This window comes from Hypomesus nipponensis, chromosome 16 (genome assembly GCF_054491055.1).
Source record: "Hypomesus nipponensis isolate SF chromosome 16, ASM5449105v1, whole genome shotgun sequence".
Lineage (NCBI taxonomy): Eukaryota > Metazoa > Chordata > Actinopteri > Osmeriformes > Osmeridae > Hypomesus > Hypomesus nipponensis.
In genome coordinates, this window is record NC_140376.1 from 8,503,991 (window position 1) to 8,527,641 (window position 23,651).

The 23,651-nt window shown below is 50.3% G+C and overlaps 1 protein-coding gene across 1 annotated transcript in view; it reads right to left on the minus strand.

Annotated features, from left to right (window-relative positions):
- Nucleotides 1–19,903, minus strand: part of ptprsa (protein tyrosine phosphatase receptor type Sa) — a 144,078-nt gene extending 124,175 nt beyond the window's left edge. Inside the window, exon 1 of the mRNA XM_084675492.1 lies at nt 19,531–19,903. The gene's annotated coding sequence lies outside the window, so the exon portion shown is untranslated. The remainder of the gene's footprint in view (nt 1–19,530) is intronic.
- Nucleotides 19,904–23,651: the final 3,748 nt, after the last annotated feature.

A 23,651-nucleotide genomic window follows, 5' to 3' on the forward strand; every position in this document is an offset into this window, starting at 1 on the left:
TCTCTCTCTCTCTCTCTGTCCTGTTTTCCCTGTCCTTTCTGTCTTTCTCCATCTCTTTTTATCTGCCCCCTTCCCCCTCCCCTTCATTCCATCTCACTCTCCTGACGAATAGAGACCAGTGTTGCTCGGCAAGGGGGCCTCTAACACACACAATCACATCTCCAGGCAGGTCAAAACACACACACACAGCCAAACAAACAAGCGCGCAAGCACAAAAAACACGCACAGCTACACATCCAAGCAATCATGAAGCGCACACACACACAAACACACACAGCGTCTACATTTGATCGAAGTGAGGTGATACCGTCTCAACGGCAGCTGGTCACAAATGAGAAATAATAAGTGTGTCTGGAGCTTTGGGAGATAGACCAAGTACCGGCATGGCATTTCATTGTGTAATAAATGAATCAATGCTAATTAAAATCTTCATTTGTCAGATTACACTGAAGCGAGGGGGTTTAGGGATTGCATTTGAAAAAGAGAGAGGGCAAGAGAGGGAGAGAGGGAGCGAAGGAGAGAGTGCACATGCACTAGGTTGGGAATTGATTGGGTTGGCAATAATTTACAATCCTATTACCACACCAGTACTCTGCGACGCGCTCGCACACACACATACACGCGTGCGCGTTTCGCACACACACAAACATCAACGCACAGACCAAAACATACACCTTGTGCTTTCCATCAGCCTTTTCAGAAACTCAATATGGCTTGCATCCAACCTCCCTCCCTCCCTCCCTCCCTCCCTCCCTCCCTCCCTCCCTCCCTCCCTCCCTCCCTCCCTCCCTCCCTCCCTCCCTCCCTCCCCAAACTTTTTCTCCCTCCCTTCCTCTTTCTCCCTCTCCTTCTTTTCTCTCCCTCCTTCTCCTTCTCTCCCTCCCTCTTTTCACCTCATTCCATCCCCCTCTTTCCGTCATGCTATCCTCCTCGGTCTCTCTTCCCGGCCCGTCCCTCCCTCTCTCCTTTCCCTTGCATTCCACAGATACAACAAATGGCCCAGCACTGGGTGACATTTTAATGAGAGTGTCTGTGTGGGAGTCGGTCAAACAGGGTGTGGGTAAAAAGTGTGTATGTGTGGCCACACACACACACACATTCCATCACCAAGTCACCAATCCACAGCTTCGCTCCATTGACAGAGGATACCGACGACCGCAAAAACAACAGCACGCAACACGCTAGCCGCTTGCCTGCTCGCTACATGCTAACGAAACGCCGCTAAAATGACCAGGTAACCCGGTGTAGTTAGCCTGCACAATGTCGACTACTATGTCCTCACAAACAGTTAGTTTACTGTAGGAATAACACAGCGATTTTTACACCAGCAGGAGCTCAATATTTTGCCAGGAGGGAAGCGTTGTGGACTGGCTTGGGGGAACAGTATGACGCAGGGCCATGGAAGGCCGTCATGGTTAGCTGTGGACTTAACCTTGGTGAAAGGGTTTTTATTAACCTTTTCAAAGAAAGGGGGCAAACGTATGGAGAGTAAGGGGAGGGAGGGGGAGAGAGGGAGAGAGGGAGAGGGAGAGGGAGAGGGAGAGGGAGAGGGAGAGGGAGAGGGAGAGGGAGAGGGAGAGAGAGAGAGAGAGAGAGAGAGAGAGAGAGAGCTGGGGGTGGATTAATTAGACCAGATATCTGCATGGTTGCACATTTGACTCCCCCCCCACCCACCCCCCGTTTTGGGCCCCCCACTATGAGGAGGCTAAGGACAGACAGGGACACACACGCAGACACACACACACACACAGCAGCCCCTGTTGAAGCTTCGCTGACTCCACCGCCATATATAACCTTCAATTAACCTCCCTTCTGAAAGGAAGAGAGAGGAGAAAATGAAAAGGAGCGAGGGAGAGCTTCATGTGTGCGCGTGTTCTGGATCTTTCGCCGTGACATGCTGCATGTGCATGTTATTGCACACGTGTGTGCGTGCGTGCGCGGGCGTGACATTTTCCCACATGTTCGCTTTGCCAGGCAGACAATCAATTCTTGGAAACCTCTGGTGATTACATGCATCTCCACCACATTGAAATTCAGGACGGGAGACACAGACACAGACACACAAACACAGACACACACCACGCACAAAAGAAATTCCCAGAGGGAATAGATATCAAGTGCGCCCAGAAGCTTGTCCAATCTTAATAACTTCGTAGAAGCAAGAGCTAGATAAACAAAGGGGGGAGAAACAACATACTTTTTCCAAAGGACTAATATCAAATATTATCTGCTCTTAAATATTGAGTGTTTACCAACCAGAGCAGTAGACAGAGGGGTACCGCGATCTGTTTACCTGTGCTCTAGGCTGCTCGTGTGACTTGCCGTCTAGTTTTTTGGAGGCCTGCGGGGGTGGGGGGGAGTGGCTGTCTGGCTGGCGTGTGTGTGCCGTCGTCACTGCAGACATGCAAGGGCATGTAGTAGATGTGCAGGGAGAGTGTGGAGAAGCACGTCCACTCGCTGGCCGACTGCAAAAACAAGCGGCCGAACCTTTGGAAAAACAAGCGCACTTCTTAAAGACACGCGCAGACGGGGCACCGACGGAGATCGACAATCGGGCGGAGGACGGGAACACGCGAGCGTACGATCGCGTCCCAACACACACACACACACTGGGACACACGCATCCAAACACACACACACACGTCACATTCCGTCATGCACACCGACTGGAACGGATACCGACCCACCGGCTCCCATTCTGCCCCGTCTCACCCCCCCCAAGAGTCTTTGTCTCTCCATAAATCTTCTCCTACATCTAATCTCTCGTCACTTTCCCCGCGTGTCTGTGGCGGCTCTGGCCAACCCCCCCCCTCCCTCCCTACCCCCCCCCCCTCCCCCCTCCCTGTGGTTTGCGAGTCGAGCACCTCGCCTTCCCATGTGGTCGAGGACGGCCCAGGGCAGGGGGAGCGTCTCCACGGTGACCGCGGGGCAGCACTGATTGATGTATATATATATATATAAAAAGAAATGTTCAAAACAAGCTGAACGAACATATGCAAAACGGTTGATGTCACTGATCTGCTGAGCCGCTGTTTTGAGTGTGTGTGTGTGTGTGGGGGGGGGGGGCGGCATGGGCATGAGAGCACAAGGGGTCATGGGTCTGGGTTAGGGATTGGGGGAAAGCGAGAAGTTGCCGGTACGAGTAGGGCTTTAAAAAACGTGCTCACGCCTTCAAACTGCCCGCCTTTCCCACCATGCACGGCTGACACAAGACTCCTGGTTACCGCGGCTGATGTTGGGCTGACAAGCAGCCCCCGTGGGCTGCCAGACATGGAGCTAAGTGGCTCCCAGCTAATGAGGAAGTGGTTGAAAGGATGTGTGCAGACAGCCCAGAGTGTGCAGGCGGCCATCTTGAAAAAGTCGAGCGAGGCCACCGGTGGAAACGAACGACTGGAATGATGCAGCGTTTTCTTTCAAACCTCTTTCCATTTCGTCCAGATGCAAAACACAGGTTTTCCCTCTTTTTTTTTCCCCTTCTTTTTTTCGGGCACGTCTCCACAGGTTTCCTCGGAGAGCAAAGTGTGCGCGTTATGTCATTGGCAAAATGTGCTTCCAGAGAAAGCAGAGTACTTCTCACTTGACGGGAGGGGCGGGGGAAAGAGCAAATGAGAAGCAGCCAAATTCCTCCTGTTGCGCAGTGGTTTTGCTCACCCGCCATCGCCAGAGGCAGACGCTAACAATGGGGCAAGAGCATCCCCACGGCTGAGGGACGAGAGTCATAGTAGACACTGAGTGGATCAGAGGCCAAAACACAGAGAGAGAGAGTGTGTGTGTGTGGTCTCAGAACTCAGTCACATTTAGGGTCGGAGACCGTCAAAGCCGACGGTTCGGAAGGAAAACCGTCGCTCGGTCTAGAGCGGGAACAGGACTTGGCCGACCCTCTGACACCTCGTCTCACCTCTCGTCCGTCGCCTGCTCAGCTCCGTGTCGCTGGAGAGCAGCCACGTGGGCTTACGGCCTGGCGTCCCGTCCCCCCACACATCCCAGCCGACACGGGGGCCCGAACAACTTCCCGTCGACTGGCTACTCTCGCACACAGACGCGAGGATGAGTGTGCGTCGGAACATCGGCGAGTGCGCCCGCGCGTTCCGCGTCTCCCCGGGATCCACGTCACTCGCCTGCGCAGCCAGAGGGTGTAAATAGCGCGCGTTCCAAATGTTTGTCTCCCGTAAATGGGATCCACGTGCCCATGTGCGACAGGGGATACACGCGTACAGAATGTAAGCGTGCGTGCAGGATGTGTACGTGCCGAGTCCACTGAGAACGTCCCTGTACCCATGCTACGATCTGTGACTACCCAGACAGAGAAAAGGGGTGGGGTTCATTGTAATCTGCTGTGAATAATTGGCCGTGTGTGTGTGTGTTGCAGACGCATAGCTGTCGCGCGTGTGTGTTGTGTGTGAGTAGGGGTGAGGGTGGGAGGGAAGCCGCATTGTCTGGAGGTTAATCCTGGTAGGAGGCCTTGACTGCCTGCCAGCCAAGACAACACGCAGGGAGAGGGGCAACACACACACACACACACACACAAACTCATCTGGACACACAGGGATTGTTATCTTGAGCACAAACAGACAGAAATGTATTTTTCTTTCTGTCGATGAAACATGCATGAGACGCTCGCTGGCCATTTACATGAAACCACTGCCGTTCCACCTCCACTTACATGAGGTAGGGAGAGGGGGAGAGAGAGAGAGAGAGAGAGAGAGAGAGAGAGAGAGAGAGACAGAGAGATACAGAGAGAGAGAGAGAGAAGGGAAGGAGAGATAGAAGAGCAGAGGAAGAGAGCGAGAGACACACACGGAGAGAGACGACCAAGAGGATGAGCTCTATGGAAAGCAGACAGACGCACACAAACTCGCCTGCAGGCTCAAAAATGATTGCATTTCATGTTTTTTTTTTCTTTCCCAGAGAAAAAGATGAGGTGGAGAGAGCAAACCTCTCCACACACCTTCGCCGCAACGTCGCTCTCCCCCCTCCCCGCCCCCCCAAAAAAACCCTGTTCTCCTCTGCCGTTTCAAAAATGTCATCAAGAATTCTCCAGAGCGACGACAGGCCTGCGGACCCAGCGTGGTGTCCCCTTCAGATATTCAAATGATCCCCTGGCTCGTTAGAAGACCCACATTTTCGAAGCCGGTCTGGCATCTAGGTTCATTCATTTCGCGATCGTTAATCACCTCAGAGAGGCCCGAAAAAGTTGGCCGCTGCTGCACGGCAAGGAAAATAAATACGTTGAAAAAGGCAGAGAAGTCTCAAATGAGAGGCGGGGGGGGGGGAGGGAGGGGGGAGAAGAAGAGAGAGGGGACGAGTGCGGCTGGCTGCTTAGTCGCTGGTCTTTGATCAGTACAAAAACACAGAGGACCATGTTCTGGAGTTAATGGCCGTTAGCTCGTTAAAGGGGGAAGCTAGCTATTGGATTATTCGGCACGAATGGGCAGACGGCCGTGCCTGGCCTGACAAGGGGTTTCGGAGGCAGGTGACCCGCTGCTGTTAAATGAGTGTGTGTGTGTGACAGAGATGATAGCACTGTGTGGGGAGAAAGAACCGTTTTTGTATGCTTTTTGTAGTAAATGGCAATCAGGCCTCGACAAAACCTCAGCTTGATGGGGGAGGGTATAGCTCTGTGATTAGAGCATTTGACCGCAGATCGATTCTGTGCACGTTCAAATTCCCCCCTGTACCATACGTCTCTTTGGATGAAAGAGTCAGCTGAATGAATACATCAAAATGCAATTAAACTAATAATAACACCAGCAGTCCATACACCTCACCAGACTTGTGAAAAAGCGATTGAATCTTGAGCCCTCCAACTTTCGGGGAACAAGGAAATCCATTGACGGGGGCTGGTTTCGCGTCGTTAAGGTGCACATTATTTCTGTTACTGTAATCGAATTTCACTCATGTTACTATTTTCCACTTGAACACCGTCCAAGGGAGGAGAGATGGCGGAGGCCAGGAGAGGGTTGAGCAAGAGCAGAGCCCGGCGGAGGAATGCAAAAGGAAAATAAAGAGCTGAAAAGAAGAAAAACTCGAGAGAGAGAGAGAGAGAGAGAGAGAAGAGAAAATCAATACTTTGCCTTGAAGAGAGGGTTACACCAAAGGTGCAATTATGCTAAATGCATTTTGTTTGTGCCACAGTGGCCACAGAAATGTGCAGTGTTGCCGTTTGTGCCAAGTGGCAGGGCCAAATTAAAACAGTTTCACATTGGGATGGGGGGGAGGGGGGGGAGACAACAAGTAACAATCTATATGGAATTTGCTGTCTTGCCCCCTTTTCGGCCATTTTTTTTTTTTTACAAGGTCGCACAATAACATTTAGCGGCAACAAAGGCCCAATACCGAGACAATTCTGCTTTCCATCACTTCTGATTAAAGTCTACAAACACTTTCTCATTTTGTCCCTGGCAGGTCCAGTAACAACTCCCTGCTTGCACAAGTGCAGGGAAAATCGAAAAATAGCCGCCTAAACTTTACACAAACACATTAGGGCCATGGCTTCTAACAAGGTGCCTTGATGTTCGAAATGTCAGTCTCTTGTGTCAACATAAAAGCACTAAAGACCTTGCACTCCCTACAAACCTAGGTTATACAATACCCTACAGCATATTGCTTTGACTAAAACACTACTTGAAAGTGATATGTCAAGGCCTGGTGTCCAAATATTTGTTTTCCTTGAGTAGTAATTAAAAGGAACTTGCACAAGGGCACCAGCATGTAACCACATCTGCAGTCTGGGCCTCTGAATTCTTCTGCGTCTTACATGTCAGCACGTACACTCCAAAACCACTTCTGTGGAACAGCAAAGGCTCCAACCCACCCCACACCGTCTAGACGAAACCTCCAAAACTTAAGAGAAAACTTCTTAAAATGACTCTTGGTCTCGAATCGCCATGTTCCTCAACCCGACATGAAACAACACCAATGTTGCCAGTGGTTTGGGCTCTACACAGCAACAGATGGAGGAAGAGGTCACATGGCCACATGAAGAAGGCGACATGAAGCGATGTTCAACGCCGTGCAGTGTCACAAGCCTTGAAGGGCTCACCGATGGAGGCAAATTGACAGGGCGTGGGTGTTGACTGCATACACTAACACCATAACAAGGTTGACTGCGGAAAATTGCTAGCATGCCGCCGCAACGATATTCAGAGCCCCGGTACAGCATGTCAATGCCTCTTTGTGGCCCAAGTTGCAACCACGTGGCTGTTTTGTGTCCAAAGACCCGAATAAACGATGTTTTCCGACTAATCCGATTAGTAGTCTTTTCCCGCAGCGAGGACGTCCTTGTTCTTCAAAACACCGGTGTTCCGTGAAATCTGAGATTTATGAAGGGCGAAAATGACAGACTCTGGTGACAGCAGCTGCCTGTACAACGTGACGGAACGTCAAAGTCTGGATTGATATGAACTGCAGGGATCAGCAAACTACCGTACCCATCATGCTTCGCTTCCCAGTAAATGAGTGGAGGGCTTTGACAGCTGAGAATAGGGACAGGATGGCATCGGGGGGGGGGGGAAATCACTTTAGCGCCCCCCGCCCCCAGACCCCCCACCTCCCAGTTGAGAGTGGGCCAATGTCAAAATACATTTTCAAACGAACACGCCGATGGCTTCCTTCACGGACAAACCGCCTCTGTTGTATACCCATCACGTGACTGACGGTGCCAGCCTCCAGAGTTGAACCGAACGAACAAAGCGAGGTTCAAACCGCGACGCCGCGGTGTCAGACGCACTTAAGCATTCCCATCGTTTCTCAACAGAGTACACCGAGGACTACCCCGTAATCAGTACGCACCAAATCACTGCTAAACAAGCGTCGAGGGGAATACCCCACTCTCCTGCACGCCCACGTTGTAAAACCTTCTAAGCGGAATACACGGCGGAGCAACCGCCGTCATTATCTCCACTCTAACACCAATCCCCACTGGCGGGCGCCTCGCTAGACCACTGCCTTCCTTGAAGGGCACGCACACAGACACGTTGCCAGTGACTCGCGAGAAAGCAGAGCGGGTGTGTGTAGGTGTGTGTGGTGGCGTGTGTGGAGGAGGGCGGGGTTGGGGTACGTTAAGCTTTTCCCGAAAGGCGCCGACATCGGACGTTCGAGGTGGAGATTCCAGCCGAGGCCTTTTCTCCTGGATTGTTTCAGTCCCTCAACAAGCGGCGTGGGGGGGGGGGGGGGGGGGGGGGGGGGCGGGGCGCATGATTCTCCTTAGTGTGGGATCCGGTGTGTCCTTCCAATGCCCCTCTTCAGTAAGCCCCGGTCCTAATCTGGGAGAGGTATCCGGCACTGGCCCACCGGCAAAAAGGCAGCCTCATTAAAATCTGATTGGCGCACATCAAACGGTGAGGTCAACCTGGATGGTCTATCGGTCAGGCGGCTATCGTAGCACTGGCTCCTCTTCTCCTTCCACCTCCCCCCCGCTCCCTCCCCCCCTGTCTTTATCTCGCCTTTTCTCTTTCTCTTCCACTAACGGTGTCTCCTAGTCAGCCCCCTCCCTCCCTCCCTCTTCCAAACCGCCTGACCTCCCCGCTTCCCTTTTCTCTCTCTCTCTCTCTCTCTCTCTCTCTCTCTCTCTCTCTCTCTCTCTCTCTCTCTCTCTCTCTCTCTCTCTCTCTCTCTCTCTCTCGAACGCCCTCCCTCCCTCCCTCACACACACACACCCGTCTCCAGCAGCGCTTCACCCCTCCCTCTCTCACTCCACTCTCCTCCTTGACAGAGCTGGCAGCCTGCATCTCCCAGGACTCCAACCAACCAACCAACCAACCTCCTCCACCTCCTCCCCCTCCCCCTCCATCCTTGTCTCCACGCCGTACAAAACCAAATGTGCCAGGCTGCCCAACGCACACATCCCTCTCTCTCTCCTCCCCTCCTCCTCCTCCTCCTCCTCGTCTCTCTGGCATGCCCAGTGTTGTGTGCCCACGCGGTACCGGTGAGTGTATGCAATCGCCCCTTGGCTAATGCCCCTCACCAGCCGAGATCAAGCGATATCACGGTTCGCAAATATATCGACGGTTTTAGACGCAGTTAGAAAGCGGAAGGGGGGGTGAATTGCTCGCACATGGGGGTCAGGGCGGTCATTAGCGGTGGTGAGGAAGGACTCTTTTGGAAAAACCACACTGCTCATCTTTGCCATAGGACGAGGCGTAAGGTCTTAAAGGGCAAGCTTAAAGGGCAAGTCGGAGAACTTGCGGTGAGCGGGCGTTTCGGTAACCGGAACGAACGGGAGCTGACGCCACTGGGAGTCAATGTCACCTTTGGCGTGTGACACCAGGGGCGGGTGGTCTTGTCACATGATAGACCGTGGAGGGGGCTGATGGATCGCTCGGCCTAAACTCCACCTCCACTCCCTGACCCCTGCGGACGACTGGGACAAAACTGCATTGTTCCCTGTGCCCTGTGAGGGGGAAGCGTCTCGGAGACTGTCCGAGCGCACACAAACGCGCGCACACACACCCGTAAACACACACGCGGAAAACATCTATCGCATACAGAACTGTTTGAACACAGGCACAACACACACACACACACAAACACAGAAAGCTATTATCGTGGATGGTAGCGTTTCAACACACGCACCACACACACACACACACACACGCGCAAGAGGCGGTGACACACCCTATCAGCTTCCATGCTTAAGATCACACTGTTTATACTTAGACAGTGTATCAAGCTGGAATGTAATTCCTGTTTGTGGAGCGTGAAAGGCGTTTCTCCCCATGACATCTGGTTGACAAAAGTAATTAGTGCTTGCGAGGTTGTTTTTCAATAGCAACACATTCGTTTGAAAAAGTGGCTCTTCTGGCCCGGACCTCAGTGCAAAAGCATTTCATATGAGCCAGCATTCTCCAGGGCCACTTAGCTCCAGAGGCCAAGGGTCCAATGGCCACCACAAGGCAGGCTCATATCCTCCATTTAGACGTACACCACAGAGGTCACATCCACAAAAGTATGACTCCGCACTCCATAAGGCCTCCCAAATTCCTGCCTGTTAACGAAACAAAGCCATGCCAAGTTCCTCCCCACCACAGGCCTGAATCTAAAGGCTCTTTGTGTTGTCACACACACGCACACACACACTTAAAAAGATGGAAAGACCCACAGAGTCACATATCACGCACAAACACAGTTGCGAATTGAAAGTTATGACCTTACTGCCGCACCAAGTTAGCTTGAAAATAAATCCTATTCCCAAAGTAGCGCAGATACTAGACAAGGAAAGAATCAATACGGGTTTGCATGAAATTCCGTCTTTGAAGTCGGTGACTTCACTCGCTCGTCGAGAAAATAACTGACTTCAAAAGACGTCCAGGGTTCCTCAAGGTTCCTTCTGGCATTCCATCTCCTTAAATATAGTTTGTTCTCCAGGCAGTGTCTGCTATGCAGTGCTGAAGTGTGTGCACGCAATGTGCTGTGGAAGCAATTTACTGTGGGAAACTGTTAAACCTGTTCAAAGCTTATCTAAATACAGAGACACAGATTACGCTAGGCGGGATAGCACAGAAAGCGTGAAAGTACTTTTAACAGCAATATACAGACGTTACACGTTTTTTTTCCAAGGGGGCTTTACCTGGTAAAAAAACAGTCGACAACAAAATAATCTTGACAGTTGTAACCTATCTCCAACACATGCAAATAGAATGCCGTTGATACATGTCGACTGGTCTCTTATATTCAGACACTGATCAATCGGGGCAAAGGGCAGCATCCATCATTTTAAATGATGGCTCTTTTCCTGTCTTTTTCTCTCTCACACTCTCTCTCTCTCTATCTCTCTCTCTCCCTCTCTCTCTGTCTCCACATAACCATGCGGGCCTATGCGGCAAACTTGTTTCCATGCTTTTCCCAGTTGGCAGTGTGTTGGCTGAACAAGACCATTCTGTAATTTACAATGGTGGGACCCGCTACTTTATGAGCTGCCCAGGCTTGCTTTCTGGGGGAAGAGTCCATTCCCACAACACGGGGGTGCGTGCCCGAGGCAGCAGCAGTTCTCTGTGTGGGTAAAACAACATGCTAAACATGATAGCATCATGTTTCTGTGGCTACATCTCGAATCTTTGTTGCTAAGGGCTATTTATTTTAAGGAAGAGGAGCTTCGGAATCGCTCAGGGATGCAAAATTACAATGTGGTCTCTCAGTGGTGTGTAAAAAGCAAACTAAAGTAGCCAATATCGCAAATTACAACTACTTTTACAAAAACCTTCTGTCATCCTATACGAACAAGCTAACACTAGGGAGATGGATGATTGGTGGACTGTCTCCAGCTCCAGTCGCTTTGGACTCACCCTCTCCTCACAACAGTTGGCAAGTGGAACGGCGGCCATTTTGGGCATTGTCAAGATCGGAGCACCCTGTTGTGGTCGAAGGAGTGCCGCTGGATACAGCCATACAGTTTGGCTCCGGCTAAACCTGAACCCCAAGGGCCGCTCTTGGCCTTATGGCAAGTCCCGGGAGGTGCTGGGGGGTTCATATTCATTAGCACATCTTTATCTCTATGCAAATGGCAGACCCCAGGTCTCTCTATCTACCTCCTGTTCAAACCGGCTCCCTGTGTCCTCACCCACCCCTCCCTCTCCCTCTCCCATCACCCCAGGGCAGGGGCGGCAGGCAGGGGCTGCCGAACTCCGGCTGTCCTCACCCCCCCCCCCCCCGGACCCGCTTTTGTCTCCCCTCCCGGTCCCCCCTTTCTTCTCCAGTCCCCCCCCCCCCCCCGTGGAGACTACAGATTGGGGGCCGTGCAATGACACATGTCTTGGGGGAGGGACAGTGGGGGGGAGGGTGGAGGGAGGGGCAGGCGAGGGGGCGGGGAGGGGGGTGGGGGGCAGCAATTTCTCCCCAGCAATATCGCATCCGAGCATTTGAGCACGTCGAACCGATGACGGGTCCATGTCGCAGGCCCTCCGTTAGCTTCACGGGCCGGTGGCGTCGCGTTCTTCCGCCGCGCGCGCGGTTGGCGTGCCGCGTGTCCGCCGTGCGCACGTGCGGAGGAGCGCTTCCACCGCGCCCGCCGACGGAGGCCCGTCCCACACGTTACCCCCTCTGTATTCATCGGCGTGTATGACAAGGTCTTTGCATCTCCGCCGTGCCAAGCAGGAAGTCCACGCGTGTTTGCGCACGCCGCCGCGAGCCTAATCCGGGCTTCGCACGGCCTCCATTTGTCCAGGCCATCTCCTCGCATCAAACGACAAACGAGACAGGCGTGAGATAACCAGCCCATTTATTTCCTTGTAAACTTTTCCCCCTCCTTTATTCCCTTCCCTGTTCATCCAATTTCCCCCCCCCACTCAGCCAGATAAACCAGCAAGCCTCTGTCTCTCCCTCTCTCCCTCTCTCCCTCTCTCCCTCTCTCCCTCTCTCCCTCTCTCCCTCTCTCCCTCCCTCCCTCTCTCCCTCCCTCCCTCCCTCCCTCCCTCCCTCCCTCCCTCCCTCCCTCCCTCCCTCCCTCCCTCCCTCCCTCCCTCCCTCTCCCTCTCTGTCTCTCTCTGAGCATGCTCACTGGCAAGGCCAAGGTCAAACCACAATGTTGACACGATCCTGAGCTAACGTCGCGGCAACATCTGGAGTTTTATATACCGCAGACGGTGGCGAGGGGGGGGGAACGGTGTCATTATTCTAGAGACTAATCTCGGCAATGGAGAAGAAATGGAGAAGAAGGGAGCTGACAGCTCTCAATCACCCGCTGCCCCCGGAGATCGTCACTTTTCGAAAAACCAAAAAGAAACGAAAGAGGACGTAAAGGGGTTTAGAACTCGAGAGAAATATCCCCTATTACAGATGAGAAAAAAAAAATCTATAAAAATAAATAAAACATCTTCAAAAGCACTACTCTGGCCATGCATACGATGAATAAATATGCGGGAGGGCCCCCCCTCCCTCTCGTTGCAGTAATCTCCCAAAGGCAGTAGCTCTCTGATTGCTAGGTTGTCTCTCCAGGCACCATCACTTTTTAATCAGGATTATCTCCTCTGACACTGAAACCGAAGAGTTAATTCACCTGTCCTCCATCATTCCTCCCTCGCCAATTTCTTTCGCTGATATCAAGCAAGACTGGCTCCCCAAAAAATCAAAGGTGAGGAGAGACGAGGGAGGGATCTAAAAACCTCTTCAGACTCCACCTGCACTAATCATTAAGGGCATGTCCATCTGAAAAATTGACCTTCTTGTGGTGTTGCATTTGAGATCAAAGTGTTGCACTTGACTCGTAACGCAGATCGTTCCTGGGCGTTAACCACTATAATACCAAGCTTGCACGCTGCGCACTTCTGGCCCTTGATTATATGACGCACTTAGCGTTACAGAGGCACTATTGAATGAAAGCGGCTGCTCTATAAATGCATGTCAATGTAAGAGGATGGAGGGTGTGTGAGGTGGGTCATCCGTCAATGTCTCCGAGTCAGGTAGATATTTATGACGTGTGGACGCGCACGCACACACACACACACACACACACACACAGCAACACACATACTCGTCAAGGTTGGGGCCCGCTGCCATCAAAGGACTATTTACCCCAAACAAACATCTGAGACGAAATATTTCGTATTTCTTCTTCTCCGAACAGATAGGGAAGGAAGGTGAGTGTATGTCCAGGGCCATTCCCCCCGTTGCGTTGTCATCAGCACTACAGCAGAGGCACACAGATGTGTCATCCGCTGGCTCCGAGGACGCCGGGCGAGGTGTCGCCGTGCCGTGCCGCGCGCGCGACGCCAACGCTTCCCCTTCTTATCGACGCGGGGACGTGTTTTCGCGACGTGCGACAAACGCGGAGGAGACCCCGGACCGCTCTCCGCTCCCACCCCACGCGCGTACACCCACGCGCGCTCTCCCTCCCCCCCCTCTCTTACGCACAACTGACGCGCGGCCATTTGTGCATCCTGAACGGAGTACATGGCCTTTGGAGGAGGGGGAAAGGAAACAAAACAAACACAAAAGGCGCTCCGCTGGAAGGGTTGTAATGATCAAATCGTGATTAGGGCTTTCAGGCAGGTGGGTGGGTTAGAAGTGGAGGGTTATTAATACAAAATAAAAGGTTTCGTTGTGTTGAGTTCAATTGAGTTGGAGGAGGCAGAGAGAGGCGCAGCGACCCAGGTGTTTTAACCAGGCAGCTTCAGAATATGCAGGCAGCCAGTATTCCCTTCAGATGGTAAATGGGCCACATGTAGTGTTGGCTGGGTCCGTGACTGTAAGTTGCCATCACTCATAACCAGGAAGTGACCCACGCATTGGAAGGAAATGAACAATCGTCCTGACAGGCAGGTAGTTACTCCTGTTTAAGCCCAGCAGGACTTGACTGATGCAACATAACAGCCAAGCCTCCCTCCCTCCCTCTTCCCCCTTTCTCGTCCCCTCCCCTCATCGCTGCCTCGACCCTCTCCCCTTCTCGCTCCTCTCCTTCAGAGGCCCGTGTTTTCATGCTCGCGCTGCACACAATTACTCGCCACTTACGTCCATCCATTATCTGCCTACTCCTGCTGTACCAGACAACGCCTGTCCCTCCTTCTCTGGAACAAACCCTCCCCTCACTTGCGTGTCTCCTCCCCCTCTCTCCCCCCCACCACCCGGCCCCCCCCCCACCCCCGACGCCTTCCCCAATAACAGATGTCCCTCGATTTCAGGGGGGAAATCACAACAAAGGGCCTGGATGCTGAATGGGGCTCTGCTCTACCCATCCTGCCCTGGGCTTTCTGTTCGGACACAAAGAGCCAGAGGATTAACAGCTTTTAGCACATGATGGAAAAAAAACCTACTTCTCCTTCTCCACCCACTCTCCCCAACCCTCCCCCCCACACACACACCTCTCCCCACAACCACTTCTGCCCTCCAGGGCCTTTCAGAATCTGGACTCGACGCTCAAGCGTCCCCTCGTTTATACAACCAACCCCCCTCCCCCTCTTGCCCACAAAGGACCCCCTCATATCCCATAATCACCAACCTCCCGCACCCCCCACACTCCTCCTCCAGCTTGGTGGAAATGGACAGGCTGTTGCGACCCAACCTGTGCCTCAACTGTTGCCGGTCCCCAATAGAGCCCCCATTTTCGGGAGGCAGCTCTCTCACAACCCTGGACCTGCTGGCTTCATCCTTGCCCCTTCCTAGGACACCACTCCTCGGGACAAGTTAATTATGTCAACACTACCATGTCACACTGGATGGCTAAAAGCAAAGAAATAATAACCAATTCCTTGTCTCGTAACTAGGCCTATTTGTTACGGATAATAAGGCCACAGAGTTGCACAGAGGTAACCTAGTAGCCTACACTATTACTGTCTAGAGGCCTGAGGCAATAAGGGGGCTTGCACATGAGGTTTGAGTCAGCCGAGATTTCAAATCAGTATATCTCCCTGAATTCCTCTACATCCACAAGTTGGGAGATACAAAAAAAAAAAAGATCTTCCACCAAGAATTCCAATTCGGTCACTTCGTTCAAGAGAACACATGCACTATCTCGGACTGCGCGACCGATCAATGCCGTCGGCCCATTGGTCAAGAGGAAACCTAACGACAGAGCACTAGACCCGAAGTGGAGAAGAAAACAGTCTGCTTCTGGGAGGGACCCCCATCCACCCCAGATCGGGACATCGCGATGGGGTATCCGAAACCTCACGTGGGCTGTAACTCCTGGAGGGGGGCTGTCCTACTGACAGACCTGGTTTGTGAGGACACCCTGAGGGACGCCGCATCAATCCAGGGCCGGCAGCTGGTAATCACACTTAACAAGCTGGAGAGCGGCCCGCGGGTAGAACCAGAGGGGACAGGGGGGAGTGGAGGAACACACGCCCGTCTAGCCAACCCCCAAACAAGGTGTTAATTACGACTCGCCATGAAACACCGATTTGCATTAACTCCGTAACCATAACGATGGGGGGACAAAGCCAGGGCAGGAGGAGGCTTTAGTGTGTGTGTGTGTGTGTGTGTGGGGGGGGGGGGTGTTAAGAGGTGGGCACAGGCATCAACAAGGGTTTGCCCATGCCCAGCCCCATGTGTAAAAGCCATTAACGAAACCCCATCAAAGCAGCTGAAGCGGATCATTGCTGTAAAACATGGTATCTGGGGGACGGGAGATACTCGAGCGTTGGCGGCGTGTCACGGCTCCCACGCAGCCGCCAAACAGACTTGGGGGAGTTGACATCCGACGTGACGACCTGTGTTTGATCAGTCCCCGCATGGCCAGGTTTGGTTTTTTTTTTGGGGGGGGGGGCGACTTTGAAGCTTTGAGCCCCCAGGCTAAACAGTCCAGGGAAGCCAAGTGTGAGATGGACTTTTACTTGGCAAGAGAGGGATAAACCCTGCCGAGCTGTGGACATGATTACAGCGCACCTTATCTGGCCAGATACTCTTACTCTAACCTGCTTCCAACCCCCTGAAAGTGCTCTGCGCTCGCTCAGGGGGCCAACCCTTGAGTTCAGGGATCCGTTGTGTAAATATCATTTGGGGAAACAGGCTGTGTTTAGCTGGATCTGCTCTCCCGACTGTTTCTGTTGTGGGTCTGCGAATTGGTTTGAACTCCGGGCCAGCCAGCAGGCCTGACAAAGCAGTCAACAGTTCCATGGCGCCCCCTCCCCCCATCCCTTCTCCCCTGTGGCAAAGTGGAAGGTGTCGTCGTGGCAAAGTGGAAGGTGTAGTCGAGTGAGAAAGAGACCGCCGAGGGTTCATCCTTGAAGATGGAGGATGTTATTGTGACGTATGGTATTGTTTTCGTAGTTGATCTACATGGCCCGATGTCAAAGCCTTCTACAGACAGCAGACAGCAAGCCTGTCCTGTTGTTCACTGGACGATTAGGAATAAAAGCGTCTCGTTAACCTCACTCGACGCGCCCACGGCCGCCGCGGCAACGGCTAATCCAGGTTATCAAAGGAAAAAGGGGGCATCTTGAGAGACATAATGCCTCCACTTTCCCAGCCAAACAAATTGCACCCAGCGCCGGCTGAAGAGCCCCCAATTTAGCAGTCCCAACAAATTAAGAAGAATAAATACAATTAGCGAGCAGAGTAAAGGCAGCCTTTGCAGCGCACGCATCCCCCCCCCCCCCCCCCCCTCTCCTGTGTCACCGCAGAAACACGGGAACTCGGAAGCGACTGCTATTAATGCCGCTTGGGCGTCATTGAGGCTGCCGCTCAAGAGCAATATGACTAATTGCGAAGCCCTTGATGTAATTATTATTTTTTTCCCTCCCTCCCTCGTTTGGTTTTGCGAAATGCAATCAACATAGCGCTGGGTGGTAGGGGAAGGACTTGCTGCAAATCGCTGGAGTGCTTGAAAAATAGTAGGGCAGGTGCGTTTGTGTCTCCTTTTGACGAATGTTTTTGTCGTCTCGTTGTCCTTGCCTAAACCGTGTTGTCGTCGCTATAGTTAGATGGCGCGGGGTTGGCCAAGGGCAGCAGCCTCCATGAGGACAGGGCACGGCGGCCCTGTGGCACACATCCCTTCACGTTGTCCGTGCGGTCTGTGTGACAAGATCTGGGTCACGTCATTTAATTTCAATATGGAAAACGCCTGGGCATTTGTGCCACCACAAAGTATAAATACTTCGAGAACTTCAATATGTAGGTCAATTGGTAATGGTTTGCATAAGCTGCTTCTGTGTAAGTCCCTACATAGATACCTTTGGTTATAATATCATTAAAAAAAAACTGTTGGCGATATATAGGCCTACAAGTTGTAATGTAATTACCTGCGAGAACTCCAAGTGAGTAAAGACCAAACGCCAGCAGAGAGCAGACGATTTAAAAACTCCATTTCAAGCCCTCTGAGTTAAATGACTGTACTGACAGACGGCCTGTGGCACTCTTAAATCGCCTCTTTTGATCCTTTCTGAAATGTAGAAAAAGCTCACAACTGATAAGTAAAGGGAAATAAGAAAACAGCTCAGAAAGTAATAATTGCTGGGAAATGAATTTTGCAACCCTTGGGAGGACACCTACAAAGACCTCGGCACAAAAATCATATCCGGGGCACAATTAAATTAACTTTCCTTCAGAGTATGGAAAAAATGCTGGTGGGAAATCAAAAGTTTATTCAATAAACAAAGTTTCAAGAAGAAACATCACTTAAAAGCGTCCATTCATTAAATCTGCTTACATGGTGGTCAGTCAGGGTTTCATTGATTTGTGATTTTTCCTGAAGCATGTGACAGATCTACGACATTTAGCTGCTTCAGTCTTACAGCCATTGCTTGGAATTTTCCTCAATATTCTTCCTAGCATCTGACGGTGATCAGCTGTGATAAATGGTTCAATTAAACCAACATTAAGGATATTGGACACAGTTGACGTGAGGCTCACAACATGCTAGGTGTTGTCCAATTACTCTGAAGGAGGAGACGTTTTCTCACTCCTGACAATCAACATGTGGCTCTCATCATTATAAATGAATCGAATGTACTCAATTTTTGAACGCAAGATGAATTGCAAGCCTACGGCAATTGAATGCAAGGCAGGACAAACATTGTTACCGGATTTTTCTAGACAGTTCCAGACTCCAGATATTTTATTTTATCATAGGAAAATAAAACATGCACTTTCAATATTCTGACTCATGCAAATCAGTAATGTTTGCTTATTTGGTCTACATAACAATCAGCTGCTGTCTTATTGGTTTCTAATACATAATGGCAACAACTAAAATAAATGGAAAAACATTTACACGATTGTAAAATAACCCCTACTTGTGTAGCTTCATCAGCTAAAAAAATACGTTTTCACATATACACAGCACAAACCGAAGCATTTAGCAAAGACTTCGGGGAACTGAACTGTGCCTGCACTCTTCCACACAGCATGCATAGGCTTATGAAAAGTTCCCCTCTCCTCTACGCTTAACGAATCTGATGGAGCGAAGTAGCCTACCAATGAAGAAACGAAAAATGATGTGATGGTTCTGATTGACTAATTTCGAATGTGTTGGTGATGCACTGATCTCCCTTGTAGTTCGTCGAATAACTCATCCACACCAACCAATATCTAATTATTTTCGAACAACTCTAATCAAAGTACATTGCAGTGCTGCCATACAACCAGGGCTCACAAGTCAATGTTTGGGTAGGCTACATAAACCCAACCAACCATTTAAATAGGCTACTCTGAACACTCTTTTCTACGTGACTGTAGAAAAGACCATTCATTGGAATTTAGGCCAGGTAATGGGTAACTGCTTTATAAAGCATAGTAACCTATAAAGACAACTTCGTAGGTTTGCCTACTGCCAGAAAAAAGTAACCGATCTGCACAATTAAACAAAGGAACCTATCGAGTGATCTTAACGACTTTAGCCTACATTGGGAAAGTTGCAGTATTCTAATAACCTTGGTCTTTTTTCAGTTTAAACTCATGGTAATTTTTTTTTATGGTTTGTGTTGCGTGGACAAAGGCTACCGAAGAATAAGCTACAAGTAACGGTGCCGAGACTGACAAGAAAGCAATATAGCCAAATCATAATTAACTTACTTTCGGTAATGTGTTGATCAAAACTCTGTGTAAATGCTAGTCAATATTTCTTGTTATTTGAAACTAGAAAAGACAAATAAAAGAACTTACTTGGCGAAAGAAGGTAATGTTCAAAAACCGCCCCCTTCGACTTGTTAGTTTATGGGGGGCAGATGCGGGGCACTCGTTATAATGTCGTTTCCTCTTCCAGAGCCGTTATTTTGCATCCCACGAGAGTGTAAAACATTAAAAAAATATTCCAATCTGTACAAGGGCACCGCGCAGACGCGCTTATGTATAGAGCGCACCAATACTAGGTTACTGCATGTTCGTGTGAGGTTGTATTCCGTTTTTATAAATTCGCACGTAGAAGATCGCCACAATAGAACAAAAGTATCCAAGTAAGCCGTGCGACGATTTCCAAATGTGTCTATTTGTCACTGTGGTTATCTCCACGTCCCAGGGTTTCGAGTCTTTTCTTCCTAAATCCACCTCATTCGACTGGGGGTAGGGAGACGGGTATAGAGTGGCCCCCCCCCCCTTGCTGCCCGAAAAAAACGGAGACTGCCTCTCGGCGCTCACGTGACCATCCACTTGTGAATGACACTACAGAGTAGAAACAGATGAGGATTTGGGGTCGAACGTTATTTGAAACCCTTGCTCGACCCCATGCAGAGTAAGTGATGGAGTCGGACAGGGAAAGCAAATCATGCTTAGTTTGAAGCCAATGAGAAATGTTGAATGAATTATATTTCTTTATCTTCATTCGGGTCGTTTGATTTGATGCCATGTCAGTATCCCCAAAAAACTCAAAGTAAACGTTAGCTGGTAAGATAGCAGTGAAATATATAGGCTACAGTAGGCCTTAAAATAGTTTATCATTGTATATTACAAAAGCCTATCAAAAAGTGTGAGATATATCTTGAGTGCAGACTAAGGCTACAACTTGTAGCCTGCAAGTAGACTTAATATAACATTCATATATAAACAGTAAATTGTTTCTTATCTATACAAACTGGAAATTTGATTGACTCCACAGTGTAAATGTAATGACACTGTAGATATTAAACAATGGGCTACCAAACGTTTGTAGACAATACTGAGTGACAGTGTTAAAACAATTTTTTTTTAATAACTAGCTGTAATATAGGCTACTTGCGAGGGACCAAATCCAATTTCAGCTCTTTGTTTGTTCAAAATGTTTGAGCAACAAAGACATAACACACTTTATAACCAGTTACACAATTTTAGGGGGAATATGTGAGGTGAACTGTTCACAAGGCTCAAACCCTAATGGATAGGGGCAGGCCCATCTCTTGAGTGTGCTTCTCTTCTGATACCCGGCAAGTAACAACAGCAAGCCTTTCAGCCTTTCTGCACTTCCTTCCAAACCCGTTGTGACGGGTAACACAACAAGAAAAGGTATTGGACCAAATCGATTTAAATCGCAAAATAAAACGGTATTATGGACTGTTGATTCCCCTTCACCCCCGTGCCTTTTATTCACAGTTGCCTAATTTAATCAGAGCAATAAATCTTCAACTGCACACACCGCTTCTCCTCTAGTGACTTGGGGCTTAACGTGGTAAATTTCACTTGGGTGAGGAAACGTAGCTCAGTGGCCAGGGTTAGTGTGTGTGTGTGTGTGTGTGTGTGTGGGGGGGGGGGGGGGGGGGAGGGGTGAAAACAGCACTTTACTGCTTGACATGTGCAATCTATAATGGAATAATGAGACCGCTCAACAATTGGTGCTCGCGTCTCCTCGAACTCACGCGGCCCCCTCTCTGCCATCTCAGTCGGTGCGAGCGTAAACCACGCAAGGGCACGCGATGCACGCTACTGGAGCTGTTTAAAAAAGCAGGAGTCATTTTGTGGCGGGCTAGCCGTTAGCCGTTTGGTTCTCCTTTATAAATCATCCAGGAACAGCGAGACTGGAAGATAGCCATGACTCTGGCTTTGAACCAACAAGTACATGATGGGCATACATTACATTTTACATGTATTCATTTAGCAGACGCTTTTATCCAAAGCGACTTCCAAGAGAGAGCTTTACAAAGTGCATAGGTCACTGATAATAACAACAAGATAGCCCCAAAGCATTGCGGGTAGGCAAAACAAGAAGCACACATTGTGAACAACCAAAAAATAAGTGCCAAAGGGAAGAACCATAAGAGCATGTAGTTAAGCAAGTTACAATTTAAACAACATGAATCTGTAAGTGCAAGTGTACCTGTAGAAAAAGCAGCAGCAGTAAAAATAAAAAATAATATTAACTAAAATAGAATGATAGAATCATAGAATGATAGATATTTAAATGTATATTATTTGGAAGGGTATTTCTTGGTGACAGCCTAATGGGGACCACTTCTTCAAGGCCAGGCAAGCCAAGAAAAAAAATTTGGGCAAAAAGTCGGAATCTCCTCACGTTTCCTTTTGTGTCTGACAATAAAATGTAGGGCAAATGAAAGATGCCCTCAACTCCCACCTCTGGCCCTGTTCATCTCTGTCACCCTGGGGGAAACTGCACAATCATCTTTAATAGTCGCAGGCCATCGCTCATTCTCCGTCCCTGAAGGGGACAGCCACTTACTACCAAGCTCTAAACGGAGGACATCTTTTCTCCCTGGAAAATAAAATTAAAAACACACACACACACACACAACAGGGCAGCCCTTGAGAGGCACCTTTGACAAGTTTAGTTACTCTAGGTCTCCTAGCCCTCCTCACTATTTACTCCTCCTGTGACAGAGTGTTTGTCAGGTATGGTTGGATTGAAGGAGGGGAGGGGGGCGGGGGGGGGGGGGGGAGATATGGTTGCTTGGTTTTATGTCAGGCAACAGGGAAGAGAAAAATCCCAGTCAGACTTTCCCCTAGGGAACCCCCCCAGCTCAACACTTAGCACTCAAATATATTCTCTCTTCTGACAGAAACTCGAGGCTTTCATCTGGTGGACATGCAGCTCCAGTAGGCTGTCCTCTGTCTCTGTTACACTGCTTTGTTCTTGCAGGGAGTGGGGGGTGTTCTGTTCAGTGCTGGGGCTGGGGCTGGGCCTGGGGCTGGGCCTGGGCCTGGGGCTGGGCCTGGGTTTGGTTTATAGTGGTGGTGGTGGTGGTTGGTTTTCACAGCCAGAGCGCCAGCAGCAGGAAGAAGCGCAGACTGACAGCTATTAGAGCGGAACGATGCTCTCTTATCTCCCCAGCGATAGAGATCTACAAAGGGGCTCGGCGGAGATTATGAATTCATTACCTTGATACACAAGTGAAATGAGGAACGGAGGGATGAAGGGATGAAGGGATGGAGGAGTGGAGGGATGGCGTGGGGGCACATGGGAGGGTTTTTTCAAATAGGTTTTTGATGTTGACTTCTGTCTCCCGTTTTTGTGCCCGAGGGAGGGGATATTGTGATAGCCTTCGTACCCAGCAGCTCAACTCTAACCCATGCCCTTTTGTAGTGTTGGGACCGATCATTGACTGATTTATTTTTTGTACTGCCTGTATTTCGTCCTCTTAATTCACTCATGCATATTGTCCTTCTAGGTATGATCCTCACAGAACCTTCTCTCCATTGACTCCGCCTCTGGTCGAGGGGTGTGGCCTGAAATACAGGAAGCAGTGCTCTCGAGGGATTATTGTAATTGGTTGATAATGATCGACTGACACGTTGCAAGATGGCCTACAGGAAGCCATTAACATTGTGCAGTTCCGTAACCGATTTCCCTCACTCGCCTTTCTCATTCTCTCAGTGACTCATTCTCGGGCGCCCCTGCCCCCTGTGCTTTTTCTCCACCGACCATCGCGGCATGCGTACGCACGCTGGCGAACGCAACGGAAGTCATCCAACTAACCAGGACTGAGGGGTGAAAGAGACACAGAGAGAGAGACTTTGTTTGTGTGTGTGTGCGGGTGCGTCTGACAGAGCGAGCGAAAGGGAGGGAAAGAGAGACAGAGGGAAAGATAACGCGCGCGAGAGAGAGAGAGAGTCGTCTGCGGTTCCCACACACCTCAGTGAGGGCGAGAGTGATGAGTGAAGCCGGGGATATGTTCTCTCTCTCTAGACCGTTGGCTCTCTGGCAGACTGACTGGACTGGCTGGCCGGTTCGCCGCGTCTTCCTTATATGGTGGGGCGGACAGCGAAAGAGGGCGCAGCAGTGCTCTGTTTACACAGGGGAGGGTTCGAGAGGTCAAAGTACCGCCACGGTGCAGAGCAAATACAACTCTGCCACTGACAAGAGC